Consider the following 7,821-nt stretch of genomic DNA (forward strand, 5'->3'; position numbering starts at 1 on the left):
TATATATATAGAGAGAGAGAGAGAGAGGGGCAGGGATTGATCCCACTGGATCTATCAATCGATCTGGATTGATCTTCTCATTTACACTGCAGTGCCCTGAATCTCCACAAGAGGGCGCCCTTGTATTAGGAATGTTATTCATTAATCACCTCCTGATAAAGCCGAAGTCTATGGGGACCCATGCTATTGTCCCATTGGCTTCCCATTCCTGAGGAGGGCGTGGCCTCCTTCCCTTTACCTGGACCTTCCTCAGCTCCCATTGGCTGCCTTTTTCCAAGGGGCGTGGCCTCCCTCTTTGCACGTGGAGCATCATCATTTAAAAGGTGAATAATTTATTATTATTATTATTATTATTATTATTATTATTATTATTATTGGGAAAACATTCAAGAGCAATGTGGACTTCTGCCTCTGGGTTCCCAAGAAGCAGTGGTCAGTGGACTTGACAAAAGGAGGCTCCCAGAAAGTCCATTGCTTCAGACAGCGACTCTTTCCCAGGGTGCCTCCATCCTCCATTGATGCCAATGCTGCAAGAAAGCCTTGCAGCTGGACAGAGGAGGAGGAAAGAAATGGCCCTTGGCTTTGCCAAGCGAGGGATGCCTCTGCGGTTGGCACTTCCATGGGCAGAAAGGGGTTTCTGGGACCCAGGTTCCCTAGGAAGGCTGCAAAGTGGGCAAAGGAGCTCCAGAGGCTATCATCTCTCCCGATGGAGGAATCCCTGGCATCTTACTTGATTGATTGATTGATTGGTTGTCATTGGAGAAGAGAGCTTGAGACAGTCCCTTCCAGTTCCAGAGCCCCTTGGTGTCTGCTGGGGTTTAGTTCCAGGATTCTCCCTCCATGGGCCCCAAAATCCATGGAAGCTCAAGTCCCATGAAACACAATGGCAGAGTAAAGGACACGGTGGTGTCCCTTTATATGAAATGGCAATAAATCAGTCAATCAATAAATAAAAGTTTGCTTTTTGGGATTTATAGTTTTGGGGATACTTTTGGGCCCATGGTGCTCGAATCTGTGGATTCTAGGAGTTGTAGTTTGGGAGTTGTACTTCCAGAGGAGCCCTTTGGGTTCTGAAGGGAAAAGAAGGATAAGAAGCAGCAGTGGCCAGTGGGCTTTCCAAAAATAGGATAGGATAGGATAGGATTATGACTAGACATTCATGTCAAGGGACTACTGACAGTAGTAGTAGTAGTAGTAGTAATAATAATAATAATAATAATAATAATAATAAATATTGATTTCTGCCCCACCTCTGCAATAAGATTGAGGCGGCTTACAACAATTAAAATCCATACAATATAATAAAATAAGTCCCACTATCCCCTGCCTCCTTTACCTTTAGTAATGTATTATATGGCGCTTGGGGTCCCTTACCTATGCATCTCTGGAGCTTATGCCATGGTTTACTAAATCAATTTACTTCTATCTGTGTTAAAGCTTAATCCGGGCAGCATCCCAATGTTATCAGAAGGTTTTTGCTGCCCGAACACATGCCGGGTGCATCCCGCTTCCGGGCGGCAAATTCGGTGGCAGAAACCTTCTGCTAACATCAGGATGCCGCCCGGATTAAGCTTTAAGCTGGGTAGAGGTGAATTGGTTGCGATATAAGCTCCTCTGAATGGGGCTGTGAAACATCTGGAGGGCATTGCAATATTAAGAAAATCCCGGAGCAATGGATGCAAGCTCCAGGAAAAGAGATTTCAGCTCAACATTAGGAGGAACCTCCTGAGAGTAAGGGCTTTTGGACACTGGAATATATGGCCTAGGAGTGGAGTGGAGTCTCCTTCCTTAGAGGTCTTTAAACAGAGGCTGGATGGCCATCTGTCAAAGGGGATGCTTTGATGGAGAGTTCCTGCATGGCAGAATGGGGTTGGACTGGATGACCCTTGGGGTCTCTTCCAACTCTATGATCCTATAGTCCACAAGCCATCCGCTTAAGATCATTTCACTGCAACATATTAGGATAAATAGATAATTTGATTAAAACGCCTTCCCCCCCCAAAACATATTGAGCTGAAATTGTTTCTGAATCCCCAGGTTAACTGGGTCTTAAATCACAGCCACAGTTGCGAGGTAATTGGCTCCATCGCAAATCCCGTGCGGCGAATGTTCCCCGGAGGGGCGCCTTTTCCGCCGGAGGATTCCTGCCCTGTTTAGTAATTACCGAGGGCCTGAATTATTCAGCAATAATTTGGGATGACAAACGAAGTTTCACCTTCTTTAATTAGAGCCGGGAAGGGTCGGCGCACATGCGTACGCATCTTGTGCGTGCGCATTCGTACACATGCATGCACTAAATTATTCACCGCTTTATCGCCTCCGCAAGCGGCTATTAAGACCGATTACGAGATCCAAAAAATTAAGCGTGCTGCGAAAACACAAAAAGCGTGCAAAGCAAAGCGGTCAGGCGATAAAGGAGGAATACCACCTGTCTTGGGTCTTTCTGCCCATCTTATATAAGGGACACCATTTTAGTATGTCATTGTATTTAATGGGACTGGAGCATCCATAGGTTTGGGTATCCAGCCGATACCAAGGGACCACCGCACACTGTATGCCGATACATACATGCCAGCTCCTAGTTCGGCTCTGCAAAAGGCAAAAGCTTCTTATGGTCCTAGATTTTAAAGAGTGCATACATGCTTTGCATCAATAATGTGCTTCTCTTTCCAAATTCTCAAGCAAGTACCAAAATTGCACAGTGGGCACCTGCCACTAGATGGCACTGCGGAGCCAGCAGTCATGCAAAGGCACTCCCTGGAAGCATCTTCCCATTTTCTTAATGCCCAGAAAATATGGAGGAAGGGAGTGTCTTTGTCTTTCTGCCTCTGTTTTTAAAGCTGGCAAGAAAAATAAAAATGTGCAAAGATATGCGTCGGTGCATCTGAAACACTATGTTAAACTCTCCAGTTTGGTCTGGCTCATCCAGTGCCACAGTGCCCTGGCACACATGCAACCCTTCCTTTCCTTCCCTGGGCACTGGAGATGCCACCCATTTCCAAACCTTTACTTATTTCCAGACCAAAAACTGCTACACTGGAATGAGAACACAAGTGTTTTGTCGGTATATTTTCCAAACTGGGCAATCCAGATGCATGAAGCGCATTATTGCGGCATTAAAAAGCGCCCAAATCGAATACCCGACTATAAGTCAACCTCATGTATAAGCCGAGGGCAGGTTTTGGGGCCCAAATTATGGATTTTGATGTGACCCATGGATTAGTTGAGGGTAAAAACTTTCATATGCCACTGCAAAAACTGCAAAGCAATGCATGGCACATGTTTGGGTCCCTATGTGACTGTTTATTTATGTGTAATTCATAGGCTGCTTTTTCATTCCAGAAACTGCAAAGCAATGTGCGCGCATGTGTGTGTTGTTTGCCTTTAAGTCATTCCTGACTTATAGCGACCCTAAGGTAAGGTTTCTGGAGAGGTTTGTCGTTGCTTTGCCTTGAGGCTGAGAGCGTGTTACTTGCCCAAGTGGGTTTCACAGCCGAGCTGAGACTCGAACCCTGGTCTCCAGAGTCGAACGCTGAAACCTCTGCGCCACCTTGGCTGCCTCCTCCTTTGTTTACCTGCGTCCCTTTCCTCCTTCGGTTGGGTTTTACGGGGAGAAATAAAAGTTATGGCATCTTTACCAGGTGATCCGCTGCTATTTATTCCTTTATTAAACTCTCGTTCCCGCTTTTATTATGGAGAGTGACAGATGGCCCCCCTGCAGGTCAGGGAAACGCTAAGCATTTTGAGCGCATTGACGGATGGGTAACTGCGCACAGCGGTCCAGAGGGAGCAAAGGGGGAGCATCAATCTTCCAGGTAACACAGAATCACCTGTGGGGATGCGGCTGTTTATGGGTTGACTTTATGATGATGGTTTTAAAAAGTAACAATAATGGGAAAACAAGGGGTTCGTTCCACTTCCCAGGGATGCTTCCCTGGGAAACATTAAACCTGTGATGAGGAACCAGGTTGCATGATCGGCTTTCAAAATGGGACCAAACCACAAAAGTTGCATCTGCACTGCGGAGATAATCCACTTTGGCACCGCTTTAACCTCAGCATCTTGGCTCTGGTTTCTTTTCCTTCCTCCAACAAGCTGACAACCCCAAAGTATGCTCCAGCAATGCAAAATTTGTTTGTGCGCCTCCTATTATATGCTTAATATATATATTGTATTTTATACTGTATTTTATCTGATGTAAGGGAGAGCAGCATATAAATAACATCTATTATTATTATTATTATTATTATTATTATTATTATTAATGTTTCTTTCTAGAGCACTGTAAAGTATGCACAGGGCTTTGCATAGCATCTAAAACAGCAATGTTACGTGTTTAAAACATCTCTAAAATAATACTAACTAGTATGGAACGAAGGCAAAGTAAGCAGCAGATGAATTCAAGGATTCCCAACCACTAGCCATCTGAGGCTGCATCCGTACTGCATCAATAATCCAGTTTGGCACCACTTTAATCATCCTTTAATTATAATTATATATAAGTATATAATATATATGTATATAATTATTCATATTGTGGAGAAAGAGATTAGGGAGCCTTTCTCCTTCTGTCGTCATACGGCAACCCAGAGATGCCATCTTCTGAAGATGAACATTGGGAGATGTAAGACAAAGGAAAGCAAGTCGTCCTTCTCAGTGCATATAGAGGAATGGTGGATTGAGATATGATGATGGACCTCAAGTTGGAGATCTTCCCATGAACGTTGGAATAGCAATATGGACCAGTTGGCCATCATGTATAGACCAACCATCATATATGGACCAACTCATACCTAGACCAGTTCATAAGGGGATGAACCATCAGTCACGACTCAACACTGTGGATATATACTTGCTCCATTGCTAGTAGGATTGTTCCTCCAGATCAATGGTTCCCAAACTTTGGTCTATCAGGTGGTTTGGACCTCAACTCCCAGAAGCCTTAGCCAGTTTGGTCAAAAGTTAGGCATTCTTGGAGATGAAGTCCAAGACGTTGGGGGACCCAGAGTTTGGGAACCACTGCTCTAGATCAATGATTCCCAAACTTTGGTCCTCCAGGTGTTTTGGACTTCAACTCCCAGAAGCTTTAGCCAGCTTGGCCAACACTTAGGGATATTGGGAGCTGTAGTCCAAAACATCTGGAAGACCAAAGTTCGGGCATCACTGGATATCCCTTATTGGGGAACACATGTCTGTTTTGGAGGCGTGTATAGTTGTATTGCTGATAGTCTCCTCCGTTGGACTAGACAGATGTTTGGTTCGATCTAGCAGGGCGCTGCATGCGCGGTCATGTCCCAGTGTCCAGGCCGTCGATCTACAAGAAATATGTCCTCCCTCTGACCTTATCCCGGATGAAAGTCAAAGGGACAATATGTCTTAACATGTATGCTGGAGTCTGAAATATCGGCTGTGATTTATGCAACAGGTTATTCCTATGTGCCTCTTGAAAGTTCAGGCTCACCTTTGGGGGACTGGAAGCCATAGGTTTTGTTTCGTATTGCTTCCTTTCCTGTGGCTCGAAAATGAAGTTCATTTGATATGTGTATATTTGAGCTGCCAAGATGATGAATATATATGTGTGTGTGTGTGTTGATGATGTGTATATTATTTCGGGGGACGGGGAAAGTTATCCGTCAGCTCCATGCAGTCACGCTCTTCTATAAAGGGATTTGGAGTTTGCATGATTGTTGTTTGTGCTTTCAAGTCATCTCCGACTTATAGCAACCCTAAGGCAAAGGTATCATGGGGTTTACTTGCAAGATTAGTTCAGAAGAGGTTTGCCAGGGCCTTCCTCTGAAACTCAGAAGATTACCCAGTGGGTCTCATGGCCAAGCGGGGAATTGAACCCTGGTCATGTTGTGCATTGCGTGCCATCAAGTTGTTTCCGTCTTACGGCGACCCATGGAGTTTCTTGGCAAGGTTTGTTCAGAGGAGGTTTGCCATTGGCTTCCACTGAGACTTGCCCAAAGTCACCCACTGGGTTTCATGGCTAAGCAGGGATTTGAACCCTCATCTCCAGAGTTGCCAACGTGGTGAAGTGTTTGAGCTTTGGACTGAGACTCTGGAGATCTGGATTCGATTCCCAGCTCGGCCACGAAACCCAGTGGGTGACCAAGTCCCACTCTCTCAGCCTCAGAAGATGACAATGGCAAACCTGCTCTGAAGATACTTGCCAAGAAAATTTCAGGATAGGTTTGCCTTACGGTCGCCATACGTCAGAAACAGTTCGAAGGCACACAACAACAACACCGACTCCAGAGTTGTAGTCCAACACCCAAACTACTATTCCAGTGCTTCCCAACATGTGGGTCATGGCCCTTTGGGGGGTCGAACGACCCTTTCACAAGGATCACCAAGACCATAGCAAAACCAAATGCAGTTCCAGCTATGCTAGCAATGAATCTAATTTTGCATTAGTCGTATGGGGGATCCCAGCTATTTCGAAGGAACACTTGGAGAATCAGACAATATAGCAAAAATACATCATTTGCAGTCAGGATCTGGCCACCTAGTTGTATCATGGAGGCCAAGTGAAGTTGTTAGAGAGGGGGAACAAAAGAAGGTGTTTGATGAAGCTGAAAACATTTGCCAAAGAATGGGTCGATGGGCTTCAGATTTACGTCCGCATGAGTGACCGCACCGGGTGACGCCAACCCTAAGGATGCCATCGCATCCAACCCTTCCAAACCCTGCTTCGGCAAGGTCTCTTGGGTGCGGCGTTTGCAAATCCGCTCACCTCCTTTCTTCAATCCGGGGAAAGACGTGTGCTGTGCCACATCGGCGTAGTCATGGGTGGCATGTGGTCTCTGTTTGCAGTCAGGAGGTGCATCAGGGACCCCTGGGGCTGATTTATAATCCCAGAATGTTGCTGCAGCTTGCTTTTCTCCCCCGGAATACTAACGGCTTCGGTGGCAGCTGTTGGAATGGAACTTAATTAAAAAACAATTGCAGCCCATTTGGAGGCGAGTGCTAATTCAGGCGAGATCAAAAGAGCTGCTTTTAGGGAGGGAAGGCTGCTTCTGGCGGGTTTGGGGCTCATTCAGAACCGCATCACACAGCAAGCGGGTGCAAGGCTGTTGCCTCAGCATGGAGTCCATGAGTGGGAGAAGAAGCGGACGATGGAAGGAGGAGATGGATGCAGGAGGGAAGGGCAGAGGCCACACAAAGCAACAGCCCCATGTCTGGCTGTACGCATGGGCCTCCAAAACCTCTCTGTCAAAGGAGACGTAGCCGGGGGTAGCAGTGTTGGCCACAGAGGCCTTGTTCCCACTATCTTTTAAATGGGATCATGAATTGATTTGAAGCGGTTCAAATGACAAGGGTCATCCAATCCAACACCATTCTGCCATGCAGGAACTCACAATCTAATTCTTCCTAAAGTTTAACTGGAATCTCCTTTCCTGTCTAGTGAAGGCTTCCTGATAGTGATGAAGCCTTCCCCAGAGCTCCATCATCCGAAGCTTCATCGTCTGATGTTATCTGCTCCAGGGTGTCCTTGGCAGCGTTGGTGGTGCCCACATGGATAAGGAGAAAGGCTGCTGATCTGTGTGTCCTTCATGAGTTTTGCCAAGTTGTCAAGTGACATCCCGGATCTGTGCACCAGCAAGACAGCGCATGTCCCAATCTATCTTGTCAAGATGGCAAACGGGTGCCTCCATACCCCTGAGCAACGTCTGTCCAACCACCAGCATCTTTCTTTCCTCCTCGCCACCGCTGACAGTTACATTGATGCCTCCTTTGGCACGCAGTATCCTTGCTGCGCGTTTTCCGTTGGAGCATCTTTACTGCCGCTATCTTCACAAAGATGTTGGAAGCAATTAC

The sequence above is a fragment of the Sceloporus undulatus genome, chromosome 9, assembly GCF_019175285.1.
Source record: "Sceloporus undulatus isolate JIND9_A2432 ecotype Alabama chromosome 9, SceUnd_v1.1, whole genome shotgun sequence".
NCBI classification, from domain to species: domain Eukaryota; kingdom Metazoa; phylum Chordata; class Lepidosauria; order Squamata; family Phrynosomatidae; genus Sceloporus; species Sceloporus undulatus.